This window comes from Pelodiscus sinensis, chromosome 5, assembly GCF_049634645.1.
Source record: "Pelodiscus sinensis isolate JC-2024 chromosome 5, ASM4963464v1, whole genome shotgun sequence".
Lineage (NCBI taxonomy): Eukaryota > Metazoa > Chordata > Testudines > Trionychidae > Pelodiscus > Pelodiscus sinensis.
The window spans coordinates 55135107-55159321 of record NC_134715.1 but is presented as its reverse complement, the minus strand read 5'-3'; the positions used below and the strand labels follow the sequence as shown (position 1 = coordinate 55159321).

Here is a 24215-nt window from a genome sequence, read left to right as displayed (position 1 = left end):
TATCATAGGTTATTTATCCTTGAAAAGTGCTTTTGATTTCTGTATTGCCAATTGAGGAGTATAATGTTGCGGTTTGGGATTGGGATTTTTGCCCTCCGTCATTAGATTGAAAAACATAAAAACCCATAGCAGTGACTTTCAGCTCATCTTCCTTCCCTCTCCGTTTTAGATGCTGTGAAATCCACTGTCAGGCCCATCACTAAAACATGATTTATTTTAAATATACAATTTTCTCAATGGAGCTGTTTATTCAGCTTCTCCTGTCATTGTTTACTAAAGAAGAGGGGGGGGATCTACTTTTCAGCAATATATTCCTTTGTACCAATAAATGTGTGTTTGAGGTAAGAAATTTCCTTTATATTTATTCAAGCAATTTGTTTGAAAATATAACCTACTGTATTGCTACTCTAGAAACTTTTTAGTGGCCCTGATAGGAGCACTATTAACATTTCTGGGACTAGTGACAGGAAAGATATTTAGAACCTCCACAGGCGCCCTCTGTTTCCTATTTTATTTCCCCCTTTTGTCTCTCTTTTCTCCTCCCTTTCTAAATATCCTCTTTTCTTCCACTGTACCCACCCCCCTTCCCACTCCCCGCTTCTTTAGCTGCTCCCTACGCCTCACTGATCCTCACCAACAGAGTCTGTGGGCACTCACCACTTCCAAAAAGACCCACGGCAGTGAGTTTCAAAACCTGGCTCATTTGATTCAGGCTCACAGGGATTGTGCTGCAGGGATAAAACCAGCAGGATAGATGTTTGGGCTTAAGCTGGAGCTGTCATTCCAAAATCCGAAGATGGGAAAGAATCCGAGCTTGGGTAGGAACAGCTACACTTATTTTTAGCTCAATAGCTCCATCACTATAAGCCTAAGTCAGTTAACAAAGGCAAGATTTCTTTCTGGGGGCGCGTAGGTTGTTTTTCTATGTCTTCTTTGGGTGTGTCTAGACTACATCCCTTTTTCGAGAAAGGGATGTAAATTAGGCACGTTGATAGTGCAAATGAAGCTGGGATTTGAGTTTCCTGCACTTCATTTGCATAATAGCAGCTGCTGGGTTTTTTTCAAAATGGGGCTTTTTCGAAAAAAATGCCGGTTAGATGGGGATCTTTCAAAAATAAAAACCTTTTTCAAAAGATCCTGTAAACCTAATTTTTGAGGAGTACAGGATCTTTCTAAAAAGGGTTTTATTTTCGAAAGATCCTTGTCTAAACTGCCCTTTTTTCCGAAAAAAATCCCGTTTAGAAAAAAGTGGCGGCCGCCATTATGCAAATGAAGTGCAGGAAATTCAAATCCTGGCTTCATTTGCAATATAGATGTGCCTAATTTACATCCCTTTCTCGAAAAAGGGTTGTAGTCTGTGCTGTGGGAGAGGCACAGCACAGTCTAAGTAATGATGGGGGCTGGTTGCCCTAGCCCTGCCCCTTCCACCTGAGGCCCTGTCTCTTCCAGAAGTGTGGAGCAGTCCTTCCATCTTGCCCAGGAGCCTAGCAAGTCAGGCAGCAGTGCACAAGCTTAGGAAGGAGATAAATGCCTGGGCTCCTAGAGAGACACATCAGCTTGCATAGACAGAGGCAAAAACTCAGGTGCTGTGTGTAGGTGTCTATTGATCTGGGCAATCGTCATGCTGGACTTTTATAGATCACAGTCCTCTCTAAAAATACGAGTTAGGCACCTAAGTACCTTTGTGGCTCCCACCCTTAGAATCTTCCTCATCATTTAGGCTTAATCATTCTTTTGCAATAATACTAATGTAATACTAATTGTTGCAATTTAATCAGATCTATCATTAATGTTACGAGGCAACTGGGGATTTCATAAGAATCATCAAACACTGACTTCGTATTTATTAACTCAGTGGGAATAAATCCCCCCTCCCCTTTGACTTCATTAAGATACTCACAAGGCTGCTAAATGAACTGGAATTATGTGTGGCTGTTTTGGGAGCTCTGGAACCAGTTTTTGAAGTCAGAATACCAGATTTGCTTGCTTTCACATTGTCTGTGTATTTAAAAATTAATACATCTGATGAGGAAATGTGTTTTAATTGGTACAATAAAGTGGAAATGATAGAAGTATCATGGATTCAAATTGCAATCACTGAGTTATTTACTCTGACTACTCACTTCATGTTCTTCTGTGACTTGGTCAATGCAGCTATAAAATCAGGTGAATCTTTAACTGTAACAAAATAAATAATATTTTACATTCCTATAACACCTTCCATCTGAGAATGTCTGTGAAGTGCTTTACAAACATGCATACATTTATTTTCTTCTTTTCCCCTTGCAATTATATATGGGCAAAACTGGGGCAGAGAGACATCATGTGATTTGTGTAATACTACAGAAAGTCCAGGACAAGGCTGGGAACAAAACCCAGACTGCTTGACCTTAGGTTAGATTTTTAGCCATGAGACTTCCTTTTCTTCCTCCTCATTCTGCAAAATAAACGATCAAAATAAAAACATCCAACAAATATTTCAAGAGTCCACGTGGCTAGGAGGAAACCGTGGCTTACAGTTCAAACACATTTGGGGTGTCATGTCATCAAATGCAAAATTTTCCATTTGGATTTTGTTTAGTTTCAGAAACATTATGTTTAAACACTGGGTTCATCGCTCCTGGTTGGCAAGGAAACAGGCTTCCATTGTGCTGCCAAACCAATTCAGGCACCCACACAAGTTCTAGTGCCTGAAGAATAGATCTCAGGAAGAGAATCTAATCTCTTATTTGTCAATATTTGTGAAAAATGCCTCTTGTGATTTAGATTGGATGAAGGGGCATCACATATAACCTGATCCTGACTTCCATAAATTTCCTAGTACTGTCAGAGTCATGAGAGAAAAATAGAAGTAATGGGTGTGTTAATTATCTATTTAATTAAAACAAGATGTAATTGATATCTTCTACAGTATCAATAGAAAAGGCTTACAAAAACGAATATCACACACAAGTGTTTTTCAGTGTAACAATGACATGCTAATTTTACATAGAAAAATCAGGGCCCACTCTTTTACAGATATCTGATTTAGATGATCAGAGCTGATAGGCTTTCAACAATGATTTACATTGCCATGTTAAATGTATTTTATGCGAGAGGTCTGTCAGATTGTTCCTTTTTATTGCCTTATCTGGTTGAAAACTTCTAGAGAAGAGGTTTTCAACTTGGAGTCTGCAGACAGACTTCTGGGGATCCACAGACATATGTCTAAGATTTCTAAAGCAGTCTGCAACTCCATTCAACATTTTTTATGAGTCCACAAATGAAAAAAGGTTGAAAACCATTGTTCTAGAAGAGACATGAGTGTTTAGCAAGACTATGTCTAAGGACATGAAATAAGTTACACAAAGTGAGCTATGTCAATTGCATATCTTATTTCGAAATAGGGAGTGTCCACACAGCACTTATTTTTAAATAGAGCACTCTTCCTCTGACTTCCCTTATTCCTTGTAGAATGAGGGTTTCAAGAGTCGAAGAAAGAAGTCCTCCAGCTTGACAGTATTTTCACACTATTTCAAAATAACTGCCTGCTGTGTAGACATGAACTAAGTTATTTCAGAATAGTGCTAGCTATTTCAAAATAGTGTTGCAGTGCAGACATACTCTAAGTTCCTAATAACATCCTCTCTTTTTTACATTTTAATGTCCGTTATTTTGTAACAGCTTACCCTGGTAAAAAAAAATCTTTTCTAGTGCTTGTAAATTAATATTTTAGACTTCACCTTCCATCTGTAGATAGCTAATTTATTTACAAGCTTTGAATAATTAAATCTTGAAACATCTCTAAAAAATAGGTAATACTATAAACTCCAGTTTACAAATGGGGAAAGTGAGGCCCAAACAGACTGAGTCTTGCTCAAAGCCACATAAGCAGCTTGTTGCAAAGACAGGCATATCATCCACATCTCCTGGGTCTCCACTCTGCTTATTCCACAGGACCATCTCTTGCCATGCCAAGATGGCACACCTGTTCCTCAGACCTACTGCTTTTATCTTTAGTGACAGAAAGAGAGGGCAATGCACCATCTCCCAGGCTGCAGCAACAGCATGTGACAAAGGCATTCCACAGCTGTTCTCCAACTGAGGCTTTGCCACATTTGTTTTGACAATATTTTTGTGCTTAGAATGAACATGTTTGAGCACTATTCCAGGGGATAGAATAAAGCTCTCTTGAAACAATGAGTCTGTGCAGGAAACCAGCAAGGAAGAAGAACAGTGCCCATGTTATTTATGCTCAAAATTCTAAAGCAAGCATATGCTTGCTATTTCATCCTGCTAACCTCAATCCATTGTTTACTGGGACAATTGAATGTAAGGAATTTAACTGTCTCATCAGTACAGAGCTAATCAGGAAAACCTCTATGGTTAGACAGTATGGCAACTCTGTTTCAAGAAAACAAACCTTCAAGCAATTAATCATATCTTTGAATGTATAGAATGACATTCATTCTAAAGTTCTAGATAGTCTAGGTAACCTGTAATCAAGACTGTAGGTCTCATGATGAGAGAAAAGGATTTGTCAGTATATAAAAGGCTACTGGCCTCATTAGAAGTTCTTCTTGACAACAGAATACTGCCAAAGATAAAAATTAACAGAGTGAATTGTTGGGACATGGTAAACACAAAGGAAGGATGGCTGGGTTGACCATAGTCACCGAAATTAGATGCTCCAAGACAGGTATGTTTACCGCTCCTTTCAGCATATGATTTATCGAATAGGGATGGTGTTATAATAAACAGTATTATTTTGGTTTGTCCTCTGATTTTTGAACATTGGATTTAGTCATTCTGGATACATCTACACTGAACCATTATTTCAAGATAACTAGCATTATTTCAAAATAACAATGCGAGTGTCTACACAGCTATTCCGTTATTTCGAAATAATTTTGAAATAACAGATGGCTTATTCCAAAAGCTGCAAACCTCATTCTACGAGGAATAATGTCTATTCCGAAATAGCTATTTTGAAGTAAGGCATGTGTAGACGCTCCACTGCTACTATTTATAATAGCCCCTTACCAGAATCATTCTAAATTATTCCTCCCCAGTGCCTGCTGGGGCTCTAAATCCAGACAGCATGTCCACATTCAGAAAGCCTGCCTCAGACTCATTTGAGGCTTCCCTGCAATGTGGACGTGCTATTTCAGAATAACTATTCCAGAATAGCTTATTTTGAAATAGCTGTGCAGTATAGACGTACCCTCTGTCATTTGCTTATCATGGAGCATTATGTTGGACTCTGTTGTATCTCTGCCCTGGTCCATTCACAGCTAGCCTTGAAGCAGGCTGATATAGTCATGAACCACTTTTGCAGATTGAAGCCAATTCCTCCTTTGCAAAATTATTTCTCTTCTAAGAAAAATCACTTTTCTGCCCCTTAAAAAGGAGGCAACAAGCCTGGCATTCCAGATGTATATAGACAAGCAGTCCATAATGAAATGTCTTCACTGTGTTTAATGCCTGGCCAGGTACTTCTCTGAGATCAGTTTAAACACTCAGCAAATAACTGTTTGGGATTGTGGGTGACAGGTTCACACACCACAGCTCTGGGTATCCCAGGCTGATAAACACATATTGATTGTGTGTGAGGAGTCGTTATGAATGTAATCTCACCCACAATACCAAATACAGATCTCATACCTGTGTACTGCTCAGTTATTTGCTGTCAGTGCACACTTCTAAACTTAGCAAGATTCAGATTACTTGAAGTGAGCTAAGGTGTAGTGATTCTTGCTAAGTTTAGAAGTATGACTTCAACTTCAATGTTGTTGAATTACTGTATTTCCTAGTCAGAAACAGTGATTAAAAAGAGCAGAGAAAATAAGTCCAATGTAAAAGGATGAGAAAGTAAAACGTAGACTGAGTAAGAAAACAAATACAGCAAGCTGGAGGAAAATTCTAATTAGAAAATGAATTCAGTGGCCAAAACATTTATCCTCCACCAACTGAGACACCAGAACTCGGTTGGCCTGGGAGTCTCCCCTCTCTCTTACTCACAAAGTGCATGAGCTGAGGTTAGCAGACTACTCTGTGTGCCAATGTACAGAACAGGCTTCTCATGTACCAAGTCACAACACTATTTGACCCAGCCACCCCTCTGTCTTGATGGAGAGGTATCCAGGCCAAATTTGAGCAGTGTTGTGACCCGGTGAGAGAGGTAACAATGCCACTTAATGAAATTTGGCCTAGTCACCCCTCCATCTGCATGGAGGAGCAGCTGCATCAAATTTCAGAGGCACTACAACAATGCAGCCTGAGCAATGCTCCAGAGCCTTCCAACAGAAGTGTATTGATTTAGTACAGGACCATGACTCAAAAACAATTGATTCATGTTCCAACCCTGCTGGCATCAGAGTCTATGGTACTTTAAGCAAGTGAGAAAACCTGCGGGAGGGAAGCCTTCCTCCCTATAATTGGTGCCACTGCCATCATCATATTATCTGAGCACCTCAGTACTTTTGAAAAGCAACACATTTTTATTTCAGTGATTGATCTGGATTTGTAGGTGCTTAACTTTAGGCATTCACGTTTGAAAAATACTAGGGTTGTTTTTCTATCTGTAACACGGGCTTCTCAGAAAAACAATATAATCAGTTTTAAATGACACATGGGAAAGTATGTTTGCCAATTTGAAATAGTTTTGTGAACCACTGAGTAGTTCACAGTCCACAAACCCTCAAAGCTCCGGGAAGTTTGCCCATTGGTCTTAAACTGAGACAGATACCTGGAAAAAAACCTTGAAATTTCAGCTTTCGTTTCTTAAAAAAAGCTTCTGAAAAAAATCAGGCTGCCCCCTTTATCCATTCCACCAAATGCTCATGGAGGTAGAAGCTGCCCATGATGGAAAGCATCCAGCATCAGGCTCTCGGCACCTTTGAGGCCCCATAGCAGAGTTTCATGGGAAGACCACAGGTAGAGGAGCTATGCTGTGCACACTCTACATCCTGCAGAACCGGTCCTCCATATAGGCCAAAAAAGGTCACTATTAGAGGTGATGGGGGCATTCAATCCACGTGCAAGTGGGACCTAAGCCCTATGCCCACACACCCACACCCCTGGTGCAGAAGGGCTGCCACTGCTATGTCAACTCGAACTAGATTAGGGGCTGTAAGGAAACTGTGTTGTTAACCTCTATCCTAGCCTAAAATTGAACTTTACCTCCCCAACACAAACTGTACTTTGCCGCCACTGGCCCCATGAGTATGCATTGCACTGCACTCTCCCCCCCACAAACAGACTGTAAGATCTTTGAGATGGGATTAGTTTGGCTCAGTTTACCAACTGTAGAGCACCTGTACATTTACAGTGCTGTATTAATAATAAACACTAATTTCCCTCCAATAGAATAAATATCAATGAAGCTTGTGAGTGTGAAGCCACCTGAGTCTCCTTGCGGCAACAAGTAATGAGGGTTCCCCAGAAATGGGTCCAATTTGGACTAGAAAGTAACCTTTGAGGCCCATTTTATTCCGAGGTAACTATGTTCCACCAGAGAGTGTGAACGTGAGACCTATGTGGTTAACGAATGAAAGGTGGCTCTGCGGTGTATTGTACATGTCCCACTATGAGATGTTCTGGCTGGAGAGTTTCTTGTTGTGAAGGTCTTATCAATGCCCTCTTGACTGCAAAGAGTAAAGCAAGAGTATGGGACTGAGTACAAGTATAATCCTTCTGCCAGTCAAAGTGGGCAGCAGTAAGGGCCTGGTTCAGTTTCTAGAGGTCCCTTTTCAACAACACAATGCAAAATTGGCCCGAGCACCCACCTGGGGACTTGGGACAATTACACATCACCCCTTGGATGCCTCTAAAAGGAAATATTTCCCCTCTTGCAAGCACAGAGTCTGAGTGTATCCAAAACACTTAATGAAATGAGAGAAGTAACTCTGCATTAACTTAGGAAAACACCACAGCCACAAACATAAAAAATGAGCAAACAACCCACCCCCAGGTAAGCTGGGAAGTGTCCTTTTCATTCAGGTTCATAAGTCCAGCAACTCAAAAGTCCCTTTAATGAGCCAGTCCCTTCTCTTCAGTTGCTGGTCCTTGGTCAGTTCTACCTATACTGCCCAGCGGTGGGCAATAACTGGCTTGTGTGTCAGATGCAGTTCACCAGGGGTAGCCCCTGGCTGGCTGCCACAACTTTATTTACCTGTGCCTCCACAGGTATGGCCACTTGAAGCTCCCAATGGCCATGGATCACTCTTCTTGGCTACTTCCCATGTAACAATATGGTTTTTTGGCAGTCATATTGGAAGGCCTAAACGAAAGCTGCCTTCTGCAACCAGACTGAAGAGCAGCAGCCATTAGCTGTAAAGCTTGGAGTCACACACTCATCGTATTCCATCTAAATTGCATTAAAATGGTGTCACACTAGGCTGTGAGAAGGCGACCTTGTCATAATGGCATCCACTGTCACCAGATAAAGAAATAGATCTCAAGATGGGTAGAGAAAACTTAGTTAACAGCATTTCATCTGGCAAGAAACTGCTCATCAATACTTGAGGACGGGGACTCCTCATTCTATGATTATTGTCCTCACTTTCCTCACTGCACTGACTACAGTGAAAGACTCTGCCTCACACTATCCAAGAAATTAAGAAACCACCTGATAAGTATTTTATACAAGAAACAGAAAACCATCAAGAATGACATTTCTAACTTAGATCATCTCATCTCAAGACAAACATCCACACAGACTGACACCTTGCAAGACTTTTGTTCCACCAGACAAGAAATCTACTACACACACTTCTATTCCCTACAACAAAGAAAAGACAATAAATTTTCTAACCTGCTCCATACCACTGGCTACAACAGCAACTGCCTCAACCCACCGGATAATATTGTTAACCTCTCCAGCTACAAACTCAATCCAGCAGAAGAGTCTGTCTTGTCCCGGGGTCTCTCTTTCTGCCCCATGTCCCCCACAAACTGGATACAATTTTGTGGTGACCTTGAGGCTTTTTTTCGCCACCTCCGTCTCCGAGAATATTTCCAAACCACCACTGAACATCAATCTGACCTACCAGATCCCCCCTATCAACACCAAAGGAAAAATAATTCTATATGGACTCCCCCTGACGGTCGGAATTACAATCTGGATTTCTATATACACAGCTTCCGCAACAACGCACAGACTGACATTATTCGCAAACGACAACAAGCGACACACAATCTTAGCCGCGCTGAACACCATGCCATCCAGAGTCTCAAAAACAACCTGGACATTGTAATCAAACCAGCTGACAAAGGGGGTACTGTGGTCATTATGAATAAGGCCGACTATAACCAGGAGGCAACCAGACAACTCTCGAACACCACATTTTACAAACCTCTCCCCTCTGATCCCACCTTGGAATACCAAAAGAAACTACACTGTCTCCTTAAAAGCCTCCCCACAGCTACTCGGGAACAAATCCACACAATCACCTTCTGACCCCTGACCAGGATTGTTCTATCTACTTCCCAAGATCCATAAACCTGGGCACCCCGGACGTCCCATCATCTCTGGTATTGGCACGCTCACTACTGGTCTATCCAGCTATGTAGACACTCTTCTCAAACCCTTCGTAACCAATACCCCCAGCTATCTCCGAGACACTACTGACTTCCTAAGGAAACTACAAAACATAGATAACCTCCCCAATAATACCATCCTTGCCACCATGGATGTAGAAGCTCTATATACCAACATCCCACATGAAGACAGATTACAAGCAATTAGAAACACTATCCCAGAGGACACTACTGCCAACCTGATAGCAGACCTATGTAACTTTGTTCTCACCCACAATTATTTCCAGTTTGAGAACAACTTATACCTCCAGATCAGCGGCACAGCCATGGGTACACGCATGGCCCCACAGTATGCTAACATCTTTATGGCTGACCTAGAACAACGTTTCCTCAACTCCCGTCCCCTTTCATCCCTCCTCTACCTAGGGTACATCGATGACATCTTTATGATCTGGACGCATGGCCAAGAAACACTGGAGATATTCCACAGAGATTTCAACAACCTACACCCCACCATCAACCTCAGCCTGGACCATTCTACACAAGAGATCCACTTCCTGGACACCACCGTACAAATCAACAATGGAAAATTAGACACCACTCTCTACAGAAAACCCACCGACTCATACAGTTACCTACATGCTTCCAGCTCCCATCCAGAACACACAACACGATCCATCGTCTATAGCCAAGCCCTTCGATACAACCGCATCTGCTCTAATCCCACTGACAGAGACCAGAAGCTTCAGGATCTCTACCAAGCATTTATAAACCTCAACTACCCACCCAGAGAAATAAAAAAGCAAATTGAAAGAGCCAGACGAATACCTAGAAACCATCTACCTCAAGACTGACCCAAGAAAACCAACAATAGAACACCACTTGTCATCACCTACAACCCCCAACTTAAACCTGTCCAACACATTATCAATAAACTACAGCCTATATTGGAACAGGATACCATACTCCAAGAGGCTCTGGGAGACAGACCCATAGTCTCCTATAGACAACCACCTAACCTCAAGATGATTCTTACCAACCACCACAGGACATACCACACTAATACCAACCCTGGTACCTTCCCTTGCAACAAACCCCGTTGCCAGCTTTGTCCACATATTCATTCTGCTGATACCATTATTGGACCTAACCAAGTGAGTTATAAGATCAAGAACACACATTCCTGCGCATCCAGAAATATAATCTATGCTATCATATGCCGAAAGTGTCCGTCTGCTATGTACATTGGACAAACATCTCAGACACTTCGCCAAAGGATTAATGCCCACAAAACAGATATCAGACAAGATCTCAAAGAGAAAACAGTTTCTTGCCATTTTAACCAGAAAGGACACTCTCAATGACTTAACCACTTGCATTCTGCTATAAAGACCTTTTACATCTGCACTTGAAAGGGAATCCTCTGAACTGTCATTCATGTTAAAATTCGACACTTTCCAAAAAGGACTCAACAAACATTTGAACTCTCTCACCCATTACCAAGATAGTTTCCCCAATTATCACCTCTAATACCATTAACTCACAAACATCCCACTCTCCCTACCTCTAATATCAATTCACAGACACTTACCTTCCTTCCTCCCCCTCCCCGCATCCCCCTCCTGTTCTGCAATGTGATTTGTCCTTTTCATATTTGTTCATTTTTTTTAATTTGTATCCTTTGGTATATATGGTTGTGACTACTTTCTTCCACTATTTGATCTGAGGAAGTGGGTCTGGCCCACGAAAGCTCATCATCTAATAAACCATCTTGTTAGTCTTTAAAGTGCTACATTGTCCTGCATTTTGCTTCACTATCCTATTGTTTGTCTGTGTTATCTCTATCTGGTTTGTAGGGCTACGTCTAAACTACACCCCTCTGTTGGCAGAGGGATGTAAATTAGATGCATCGAAAGTGCAAATGAAGCCAGGATTTAAATATCCCATGCTTCATTTGCATAATGGCGGCTGCTGCTTTTTTACCAAAATGGGGCTTTTCGAAAAAAACGGCAGTTTAGATGGGGCATTTTTGACAGAAATGCCCCATTTCAAAAGATCCTTTAGTCCTTAAAAAATGAGTAAAGGATCTTTCGAAATGGGGCATTTCTGTCAAAAATGCCCTGTCTAAACTGCCTTTTTTTTTTCAAAAAGCCCCGTTTCGAATAAAAGCAGCAGCCACCATTATGCAAATGAAGTGTAGGATATTTAAATTAGACTTTCTATATGTCTAATTTATATCCCTCTGCCGAGAGAGGGGTGTAGTTTAGACGTAGCCAAACTGTTTCTGTCTGCTGGATAATTAGTTTTGCTAATTGTAAATCAACCAAGGTGGTGGGTATGATTGGTTAGGTAATTGTTACAGTATGTTATGATTGGTTAGTAAAATTATACTAAAGTAATTGATTAAGCTATAGCTAAGCAGGACTCAGGTTTCACTATATAAACTGGGGTCCAAGAAGGAGACCAGCAAGAAGAGGGAAAGGGAAAGAAAGGAACACCAAGGAGGAGTACGGAAGACCTGAAAGAACTCATCTCCAAGACACAGCGTTCTCTGCATGGCCGTGAGGTGCATCAGCTAAGATCCAGAGAGATTGACTTTGCTTGGCCAACAGGGGAAGTTTGCCCGCCTTTATCAGGATCAGTGAGTATGGCACTGTATGCTTTAGCAACGAGGAGTCCTGTGACCTTATAGACTAACAGATTTATTGGAGCATAAGCTTTTGTGGACAAAGACCCACTTTGTCATGAAAGCTCATGCTCCAATAAATCTGTTAGTGTATAAGGTGCCACAAGACTCCTCATTGTTTTTGCAAATTCAGACGAACATGGCTACCCCTCTGATACTGTATGCTTTGTATGTGTATTCTGTTTGCTTGGGAATTGTCATTAAATAGAGAAGAAGAATATTACTGTGTAAGGCTCTTTCAGTGGCAAAAGATCCTGCAAACCTGCTGGAAGTTACACCCTGAGCCCTAGGAATTGGGTAAGAGTGGGTGTTTAAATTAAATGTACCTTGAGCCCTAGGAACTGAGTAAAGGTGTGTGTCCCTAAAGTGTGGAAGGGATAGAGAAATTTGTGCAGGTAACACCCACAGCTCTCATTGGCTGAGAACGGCAATCCACAGCCAATGGGAGCTTCAAGCAGCCGTAGCTGTGGAAGCGAAAGCAGCAGCCTGATAGGGGCTAACCCTGGTGAACTGACTCTGGCATATTGCTCACTCCTGACCTGTGCAGTAGCCTGCTTCTTCCTCTGATTTAATCATGGGCCTCTCCAGACTAGTCCATAAAGAAAAAATCAAAAGGAGATTAAAAGAAACGGTTGGTAAGAGTCTTAGTAGAGGAGTGGGGAATGCCACTCTTACAGAATGTCTCAGGATCAGGCCCTCCCTCCCCTCAGGGAGACACCTTCAAGCCATGGTCACTAGAGAAGTCCCTGCCTGCCGTCAGACCAACACCAGAGGAAAGAAGTCCTGTTCTCCTTCCCCAGTCTGCCCACAAATGATCTGTTTTGCTTTCGTTCCAAACTCCTCCAACCTGTGCCTGTTTCACAGATGTGACGGGGCAGTTGTTCAGTGTGGGGTTTGTATACTCCATCACACAAATCTATATCTTGCTGTCATCATCAGCAATACCAGCAGCAGGCAAAATGCAAATGACATGGAAAAGAACCATGTTTTACTCTGAAATGTGAGAGCACAGTTTTTGAACCTCTTGAGAAAATTTGTGAACATGTTTCTGTCCCATTTAATAAAGTGGATCACGGAGAGCTAATTTTGGTAGGTAAATAGCAACTGGCACATCTATTTTCTATCAACAGATGCAGCTTCAACAGTTTCAGTCCTTCATTCAAATTTGTGACTGCTTTGCTTCAATTGCACATTTCTCATTTAGCATACCTTGAAAGCATATACTGTCACTCACCCTCAGGGAAGTCTGTTTGGCTGTGCTGGGGTTTGCATAAAGCAACACTGGAGAGGATCATCAAAGCAGCTAAAAGGAGACATTGGAACACATTCTTTTTGATTTTGAAAAAACAACAATCTGGTTAGCAAATAAGGTACACAGAAGCTCAATTTTGGTGAATTGATTTAAAACTTCTCCGATTTATCTTTAGAGTTCTTTACTGATTGACTTTTTTATAGTTACTACATAATCTCAAACATATTAAGAGTACAAAATATGTCTTTTTTTATAAAAAAAGACCAATTTTGAAGAGACTAAATATAGCAGCAGATTTAATGTAAGTCTTAAAAAAACATTGCCTAGAGTAATGAATGTCATCTATAAGAAATGTTTTTCTCTCACTGACAATTGACTCATAGTGCTGACAATAAACTGGGATGTCACTTACTTATCCAACCAAAGATTTTTAATTTATAATCCCAAAGGACCAATAGCTGCTCTTCTTGGGTTCAGAAGCAGCAAAATCTATGTGGATTTCAAGCATCTGGTACATTAAGATGATAGTAAGAGGAGGAAAGACGATCTTGTGGTTAAAGCTAGTCAAAACATTTCCAGATGAATATTTTCTCATTGGAAAATGCCAGTGTGGCCAGGTCTCCCTGGCAGCGGGGTGGCCTAGTGGTTAGGTCCCAGAATTAGCCAGCAGTAGAAGGGTGCAGAACTCTGCCACTGATGCCCCAGCTAGAAACTCAAGCCCAGATTTTTCCCTTAGCTAGGGTTCTAGCAGGTTTCCCCCTTTGTCCGAAGGAGCGGGGTTGGAGGCTTCACTTGCTCCTGTGGCTGTCCAAGTGCGCAGGCTTTGGTTCCTGTCTTACAGACAGCAGAACCACACTCCTGTATTCTTGCTGGTCAGCCCCCAACAGAGCCAGTCTTCTTCTTTGTATCCTCCCTCCAGGCCTGGAATTGGCTACAGGTAAAGCAGAGCGGGGCTAGCTGGGCCAGAAGGCTTTGTTTAACCTCTGTGATGCCAGGCTCTCCTCTCTTCCCTCCCCCACAGCTAGTTTGTTGAAATCAACACATTCAAAAGGAACATATCAATTCCAAAAAAATTCCATTTGGGAAAAATAGCAAAAAGCTATCGCAATTAGAATTAAATGTTCTGATTTTTTTTTGTTTCAAAATTACCTTGTTTTGAAATTTGCTATTATAGCCAGAATGGGTAGGAATGGTGTCCCTAGCCTGTTTGTCAGGGCCTGGAAATGGATGACAGGAGAGGGATTACTTGATTACCTTTTCTGTTCACTCCCTGTGGTGCGTCTGGTATTGGCCACTGTTGGAAGACAGGATACTGGGCTAGATGGACCTTTAATCTGATCCAGTATGGCCATTCTTATGTTCTTAATACAAACTAAAAAGTCAGAATTACTGCAAATACTATCAATCACTAACATTGATGCAAATGAACCAAAGCAACTCTTTGAAAAAATTATTTTGCAGGGAAGTTTGAAATTGTCATTTTATTCCAATTTAAAACAAAAACATATTTAGAAATTGTAAAATTTCACATAAAACAGAAATTCCAGTCCCTGAACAGCTCTAGTTAAGCATTTAGGTAGGAGCTGGAGATGGGCTTTGTTTTGAATCTGTTATAGACTTCCTGTTTAACTAAGGTCAATATACACCCTGTGTTTCAATTTCTTCATCTCTGCAATGGGGATACTAATGCTAAATTAGCTCACATGAATGTTGCAAAACTTAACAGTATAATTTTTTAATATAGCTTGTGATTTAAGGTATCTTCATTTTGGGGTGACCACATTTAGATACTTTAAAAGGAGTCCAGTTTTCAGAGGGTGGTTGTTCAATATTTTCTCAACCTACATGGGCACCTAAAATAAGTATTAGTTTTCATAAGTGTCTAATGATAAGTGTTTTGTGATCCTGAATCCTTAGGTATTTGATAAGTTTCAAGTATTATTTTACTGATGGAAGCTATAACCAAGTTTTTTAAATGTTCCTTGTAAAAGAGGAAAGCAGATATTTTAATCTTTTGAAAAAGATACGAGACACTTGCAGAGCATCTTTTTGAAACTGTGCCTCAGTTGTATGGAGAATCTATTTGGTGTGGGAGCCAGAAACTTTCCTCTTTCAACTTCCAAGGTTATTATGTTGCTTAGCTGAGAGCATTAACCTGGTGGAACAGAAGTACTCAAAGATCTCTAGGAAAAAATTAGACAACTACCAAGCCAAGTCAAGAAAAATGTGTGTGCAAGTCAATTGACTGACAAGTACGAAAGCACTTTCCTAGTAGCAATCATTAACTAAAGTAAAAATTTTGTAATACTTTGTAGATCTGTATACCGAATAGAAGATTCCTCTGCCTACATCATGAAATACGTTTTGTACCGATCATACCAAAATCATAAGACAAAAAACAAATAAAGCTAAATTGGCAGCAAAATATTTATTACCTTTTCCAAAAGGATGCGTTATCATTGGCATCACTGCTGCTAAATTTGAAAAATATGTTACCTGCTTCCCAAGCTACAGGAAACAGTGAAAGTAAAAGAAATAACCCAACAACTCTGAATTAACCCTCTACTGGCAGTACAGGATCAAACTTTTCAAAAGTGTCCTCTTGATTTCTTAAAATTTAAGTTACTCCACTTAAGACCCCCTAGGACCAGATTTACAAAGAACTTGCACCTCCATCTATTGAGTTGGAGACTGGGGTGACAACTATTTCTGAAAGTGGGCTAGCCAGTAAGTTTCTCTTGAGACTAAAAAGTGACCTCAGCCACAACAACTTGTTTCTATGTTCAGCAGCAACAACAACAACCCTGGTGGTCCGGGTGGTGGGGTGAGAGAAGCCTACATTATGAATAAGTGATTTCTCAGCCTTAACTATGAAGAAAGTAGATTGTAAAAAAGCAAAACACCACACACACAAAGTCATGAGAAACCATCCATTTAAACTATATCTAAATTTTTTTGCTTATTTCCATTTGCTAACAAAACCTAGACGATTGCAAGTGTCTCTCTTTAAAAAAACAAATAGTCTGCATACTAAACACAAACACACAGACACTGAAGAGTAGCTTGTGCTGCTGGTCACATACTATATCTCATAGATTCAAGGCCTCCACAGAGACTGCTTTTCATTTGGCAGCCATTCCTTAGTGACGACTTGATATGCTCACCATGCAGTACAAATTATTTCTAGACAGACATATAATCCTGTCTAACCTGATTTAAAAAAAAACAGAGTTCACTAGTGCCTAGTTCATTAAATCATTTACTCATTAGAGAACACCTCTGGAACACCAAAACTACTACTAATGATCTCAGTTGGGAAGAAAAATATATGAGAGTGGAATATTTGACAGGTACATTTTCAAGTATGCAAACCTTTTCATGCAGCTGATAATGAAATGGATATTGTTTTATTTATTCAATACAAACAGCAAATCTCAGGTAAATGAAGCCCTGGGATTAATCAGCAGGCTTTTATCATTGGGACACCAGTTGGAATCCAGCCCCAACCAGCATGTCTACAAATCACTTTGATTAGATGCCTCTCTGAAACATACTAAATAAAATAACTTTGGCATCAGCTTCGTTACTGACAGACTATACAAGTGGGGGTGGCTAAGTAGGGGATCTTTGGAGCTTGACATGAAGGGCAAAAATTAGTTGTTTGGGAAAAAGTCAATGAATAAATAAGTCACTTCCATTATGAAAGACTATACTTGAAAGGAGACAAAATCATGAGCCACTGAACTGCTTTAAATTCCTGGATAGATGCCTGACACTAGCACAGCTCAACAATGGGAGGATCATACAAGTTATCAGAGGTGTCATTTTCCTATATTAAACTATAAAGGGCCATATAAGAATTAAAACAAAAATGTTTTGGAAGATTACTCTGGACATCATCATTTTTAATAGTCTTATACAAGTTAGGTAGATATGACTCAACTCAGCCATTCTACCTAGATTGATTCTAATATGTTAGACTCCATGTTACATCATATGTTATGTCAGCTACTTAATATTTGTCTTCACTACTTTTCTAGCTCAAGCAATAACTTGAGTTTTGTATCAGCCCAACTACATCCATATACACAAATCTCTAGCTCCAACAGTGCTTTAAACCCAAGCTAGTTGGCCCATCAGTGGGTGGGATGGACGCAGGGATGATCAAACAATTTTTATAAAGGGGGCGTACAGCTTCACAGGTGATTAATCAGCCCTGCCCAGTCAGTCAGCTCTGTGCAGGGAACCCTGAGCCTCTGATTGGTTGGGACTGATTAATCACCTGTGAAGCTGTACTCCCCTTTAGCTTAGAAGGAACACTGATCAGACCCCCACACACTACACTCACTAAAGTGGTGGGAAGCGGAGGAACCCGGCCACAGTCTGCTCCGCTCTACCAGCTCCTAGCAGTGTGGCTTGTGGGAGTGGAGTGGGCTGGAGCTGTGGCACTCTGCTTCCCATTGCCATGGCAAAAGCAGATCATCCTGGATGGGAGATGGCAGAGCAGGCTGGGGCCACTTCCTATGGCTCCTGCTGCCACTGGTGAGTAAGGGGGTGGATCTGACCCCTGGTGCCAGTCCCAGCCCCCTTAATAGTCCTCAGGCCACCCTGCAAGCCTCCCCAAAAGCACAGGGATCCAGGTGGCTTCCCTAAACCATCCTATGGATGGGAAGGCTCTGATGCTGACAGCCATTTAACCAAACTGTAAATCCTGTATATAATGGAAATCACAGCAAGCTATGGGGCGCAGCAGCATCCCCCATGCCCTTATTTCCAGCACCTATGGATGGTGTGTGTGTGGGGAAGGGCGGGGGGGAGGGTTAAAACTTGTGCACTGCGGATGCTCAAGCTAAGATAGTAATGCAGTGGGGATGCATCAGCTGCTAATCCTCTCAGACTGTGCTGCTAATCAAATCACTTGCTGTAGCTCAAATTTTGTTTTGCAGTGTGGTTACTCTCAGTCCCTTTCCATACAAGATAATCATAGGCTTCATTAGGATACCTTGAGTGAAGGAACTTGAATGTGCTAACCAACTCACTGTTGCAGTGAAGATAAGCCTTAACCACACTGGTTCTTAGGGTACAATTACGCTTTGAGGGGGAGATATAATTTCTAGCTTGGGTAGATGTATGCCATACCTTTGATCAAGCTAGTGCATTCAGAACAGCAGTGTCACTGCTGTGGCACAGATGGGTGGAGGGACTAGCCAGCCTAAGTAAATTCCTAGTGTTCCGTGACAGCTACATGTCTACTTTTAGAATTCTAATTCAATTAAAACTAGTATGCATACACCTACCTGAGCTGAAAATTATTCCAAGATTAAAGTGCAGGCTAAACTTCATGCAGGGCCTCCCAAATCTACATATTTGAATATGTTGCCTGAGAAATTGGTTTCTCTGTTCCAGTGAGTTACACATCCTCTCACCCCATGGCAGGTCCACATACGAAACACTGCTAACTGCCAGCTAGCTACATTAACTCAAGTGGTAAGAGTCTGTACTAGAATGACGAAGGCTCTGAATCCAGATCCTGCTTAAAACTAATAAAGGTGGTTAATGCAGTTGACCAAGTACTGATTTAGTTAAGGCCACATATACAGCATGGTTTAGATGTTGTTCACTAAATAGGATTGCATGATCAACCTCAACTGTGGTATCTACTAACTTTTCAGCACCCAACTTTGTAACCTTAATAACTTTCTCAGCCAATGAGAGCTGTCGGTTAAACACAGTTAACTCATGTGATTAACAATGCAATTAAAACTGATTAATCATAATTAATTTTAAATCACAAGTAACTTCAAGTTAAAAATAGAACACCAATTGAAATTAAATTTTAGATATTGTTCCACTTTTTCAAATATATTGGTTCATGTGTTATGTGAAGGGGTAAATAGTACTTCCCTATTCACTTTCTCCATACCATTCATGACTTTATAGACCTCTATCATATCATCTCTTAGTTGTCTTTTTTTTTTTTAAATGAACAATCCCAGTCTTTTAAAAAATCTTTCCTCCTATGGAAGCTGTGCAATACAAAAAAAAAAAATAATAATAATTTCCCTGCCCTCATTCCCAACCCCTCACTCCTGTTCTGATCCCCTCCCTCCTCTGCCCTGAGCCCCCCAGTTCCTATTCCTGAACACCCCAAACGCCCCTGCCCAGAAATCCCTCACACCCTCAACCCCTGCCCTGACCTTCACACTCCATCCTTCTACCATGATTCCTGCAACCCCATATGCTCCCTGCCCTGAGCCCCCATTCCCAGCTCCTAGCCCCGATCCTTGCATCCCTCACATTCCCCCTGCCCTAAGTCCTCAGCTCAGGGCCAGCCCGAGTCATATGTGTGCCCTGGGCCCCACCCCCGGGCACACAGCGCAGCCCCACCCCCGGGTATGCACAGCCCCACCCTCGGGCACACAGCACTCCCCGCCCCCAGTTGCACAGTGCATACGCAGCCCCGTCCCCACCTGGCCTGGCAGCCCCACGCGGCACCCCCTACAATGGGGCGCCCCGGGCGGTAGCCCGGTTGGCCCATACCTTGGGCCAGCTTTGCGTCAGCCCCAGCCCTTATTCCTGAACCCCCCAATCTTCCTGTCCTGAACCCCACATCCCCTTTGCCCTGAGCCCCCCTCCACTCCACCACACACTTACACTTCTTACAAGTACTGTCATATCACACTTCCCCAACCCTCTGTCCTAAGCACCCCCCTCAGGGTGCAATACAACAGTACCTGTAAGAATCCTAAATTACTTTCATCTCCTGAGAAATATTAGGCACAGGTAAAACTATGCAAATTATTTAATCTTTAATACACTGAGAAGATGGGGTAAAATAATTAATGTTAGCTAAGCAGTAATGCTCCAGAGGTGAGCAGCCAGATAAGGGGGGGCCCAAAGTCATATCTTGCATGACTCAGAACAGCTTGTTGTGCCTCTGACTAGGGCTGTTATTCCAGAGAATCCCATCCATATTAGCACAGTGAGAGTACGGTGAAGAGCACATTGTGGTTAGCCTTGATCAAACTAAATCTGAATCCAAATGGTGACAGGATTACTGCTAGAAACTTTCTTTGGGGATCAGTGGTATAGAAAACCTAGCTGCAATGGGATAGTTTTTGTTGGCAATACTGTGGGAAGGGTAGGCCAAGGAAGTGGGATTTATATTTTGCTCCGACAGTGCAGGGCTCATGATGACGAATTCCATCTAGCAATGAGTTGCTCTGTCTCCTACAGACATGAGTTTAACTCTTGAAATGTCTTTGTTCTCAGGTCCTTTGTTCAAGTGGAATGTAGCTGTCATAGTGATGAAGAAATCCCTCAGGTAACCTGGGCTGATCCCTTTGAGGGCTCTCATGATCAAGACCAAAACATTTATATATGTAGGTCTAAAGGTCTTGGGGGTTCTTCCTTGCAGGAGTGGCTCCGGGGGGGGGGGGGGGGGGAAATGTACTGCAAGCTACTTTTATACTTAAACTGCTTTCTCTAAATATATGTCACTTATACTACCTCCTTATGTTTATGAAGCAAAAACATACAGTCAACGCATTTGGAGCAAGTTAATTGCTATGGGCTTTCCTTAGCTCACTAATGAAAGGAATTCAGTTTTTGCAAGCAAGCTATTTCTGTAGTTCAGAATTTTGTACTTGCACCAGTTTCTAACAGCTCCTCAGAGCACCATTCCCCTCCCATCACCATCTCTGTTCCTAAAGCCCAACCTCTCCCTACTGAAAGCTATTCCTTTCTCTGCCTGTTTGTAAGTTCCACTCTATATAGGGTGCGTCTAAACAGCACCCTCCTGTTGGAATAAGCTATGCAATTTGTGCAATGCATATTGCGTAGCTTATTCCAAGTCTAGGCCAAAGGAGCTTATTTTGAAATTTGGCACTGTGTAGGCAGCGCCAAATTTCAAAATAAGGCACTGTTCCAAAAAATCCCTTAACCCTTGTAGAACGAGGGTTACAGAGATGCCAGAATAGAGTGCTTGCTATTTCGGGGAATCGCGGGAGCATTTAAAGATGCGGCGTTGCTATTTCCGGATACTTGTGGTATCCCGAAATAGCGCCACTGTCTAGATGTTCCCTAAAGCATCGCTTCCCTGCCTTAATAATTTCTTCTTCCTCCAAGTGGAGAGGGCTGATCCCCACTTTGCCTGATCTCTTCCACTCCCACTGGGGGTATGTCTACACTGCCGCCCTAGTTTGAACTAGGGTGGCTAATGTAGGCATTCAAACTTGCAAATGAAGCCTGGGATTTAAATATCCCGGGCTTCATTTGCATGTTCCCCGAGCGGGTGCCATTTTTAAATGCCCGTAATTCGAATTACCGTGCTACATGTGGCATGGACTAGGTAGTTCGAATTAAAGCTCCTAATTCGAACTACCATTAAAGCTCCTTACGGGGGAATAATGGTAGTTCGAATTAGGAGCTTTAATTCAAACTACCTAGTCCATGCCGCGTGTATCCGCGGGCAGGTAGTTCGAACTACGGGCATTTAAAAATGGTGCCCGCCTGAGACATGCAAATGAAGCTTGGGACATTTAAATCCCAGGCTTCATTTGCAAGTTTGAATGCCTACATTAGCCACCCTAGTTCGAACTAGGGTGGCAGTGTAGACATACCCCCAGAGAAGTAGCTGCTGTTGGCATCTGCACAGTAACACTGGGACTTTTTTTAGGGTGGGTGAGTTGAGCTGCACCTCCCAAAAACCTTTTCATATCCCTTACTGCCTCAGGCCTGGGTCACACCTAGAATTGCCAACTCTCTCAGACTGAATGGCATTGCCACTAACACAGCAAGAGCTGGAAGCCACTGTAGGGGCCTAGGCTGGCAGCAGCACCCAGAGCGGCAGTCCAGCCTCCAGGACTGGTGGCCTGGACCCCATGGACAGCAGGCTGAAGAGCCTGTGGGGATGGCAAGCAGCAAGACCCCAAGGGGTGCTGAAGCCAGCAAGGCCAATGGTACCCCAGAGGGCCTGCCCAAAGGCCAGGACACAGGGCCAGTGGAGCCAGCAGTGGAGCCCATCCTCTGGGAGGGAGGAAACGACATGGAAAATCTGGGGAAACTGCAGCACTTCCCACACTGCTGCTTCTCAAGCCTATGCAGGGCTCCGCTCCAAACCCTGCTGGGGCGGAAGTGTGGGAGGGTGGTAGTGATGGACATAAAGTCACGATTCTCAAACTTTTTGGCCTACGGCCCACCCCACTCAACACAGATCTTTCCACAGTCCACCAGACAACCCACGATGACGAAATGGGTGCAGGAAGGGCTGGGGATGTGGGGTCTGGCTAGGAGGTAGAGTGCAGGAGTGAAGGTCTGGATGGGAAGATGTGTGCATGAGTGGGAATAGGGGCAGGGGCACCATTTCAGATTTTGGTGGGGGTGAGACCTGTGCATGCCGTGATGTAGGAGTGGACTGAGGACAGAGGCTTCAGCAGTGTTACTGAGCATGCTCAGTACAAGCCAAGCACTAAATAAGAAGGAGAAACCAACCCCATCCACTCCACCCATGTATTATCTCTATGTAGTGGCTAGACACTGGAAAACTAAAATTTGGCAGATAACTTAGGGTATGTCTACACTAGCTTGTTAGTTCTAGCTAGGTAGACAAATCAGGCAACCAGAGTTGCAAATGAAGCCCTGGATTTAAATATCCCGGGCTTTATTTGCATGTTCCCGTCCGGTTGCCATTTTGAAATTTCACTAGCCCAAAGTAACTGCGGAGCGCCTATACGCAGCAGTGAAACGGTAATTTGAACTGAGGGCTTAGTTTGAATTACCGTTTCACTGCCACATGTAGCCGCGCGGCAGTTACTTCGGGCTAGTGAAATTTCAACATGGCGACCGGACAGGAACATGCAAATAAAGCCTGGGATATTTAAATCCAAGGCTTCTTTGCAACTCCGGTTGCCTGATTTGCCTACCTTGCTCGAATTAACGAGCTAATGTAGACATACCCTTAGTAATTAGCTGACAAGAGCACTGTATCTAATGCCTATATACAAGACAGACAATTAAATAAATAGACCCCCTCATCTCTAATGCTAACATATTCTGACATCTTGTAACAAGTCCTTAAGGGATACTGGTTAGCCTTAAAATTTTAATGTACATTCTTACTTTGTTACTTACTCTGTGGAGAGAGAGACACCAGATCCGGACTCCTGGGTGCTCTCTCATCTCTGGAAGGGAAGTGGAGTCTAGTGGGTTACAGCAAGGGGGCAGACACATTTCAACTCTATATAAGATCATCAGAATGGCCATACTGGATCAGACCAAAGGTCCTTCTAACCCAGTATCCTTCTTCCAACAGTGGCCAATTCCACGTGCTACAGGAGGAATAAATAGGAGAGGCAATCATCATGATCCATTCTGTTACCCATTCTGGCAAATAGAAGTTAAGGACACTATTCCAGCTAGTAGCCATTGATGGACCTACCCTTCTTGAACTCATTTTGTTCTTATTGGAACCATGTTACAGTTTGGGCTTTTGCACCATCTCCTGACAGAGTTCCACAGGCTGATTATTTAAAAATAATGTATTTAGTTTGTTTTAAATCTGCTGCCTATAAATTTAATTGGCTCAGCTTCTTGTTTTATGTTAGTGAAAGAATAAATAGCATTTCTTTATTCTATTTTTCCACACTGTTCATGATTTTCTACACAGCTAACATATCCCTCCACCCTTTAGTCATTTCTTTTCCAAGCTGAAAAGTCCCAGTCTTGTTAATCTCTCCTCATATGAATGCTGTTTCTTTC

General features: G+C 42.3%; 2 long non-coding RNA genes across 4 annotated transcripts in view; both read right to left on the bottom strand.

Annotated features, from left to right (window-relative positions):
- LOC142829601 (uncharacterized) overlaps positions 1 to 24215 on the bottom strand; it is a 251947-nt gene that overhangs the window by 145571 nt on the left and 82161 nt on the right. The gene's annotated exons all lie outside the window — the stretch shown is intronic.
- LOC142829602 (uncharacterized) lies at positions 1908 to 23764 on the bottom strand. The gene is made up of 3 exons (XR_012904167.1): positions 23589 to 23764; positions 13440 to 13508; positions 1908 to 2178 (listed from the first exon to the last, which is right to left on the bottom strand). It is a non-coding gene; the product is annotated as an uncharacterized LOC142829602 (long non-coding RNA).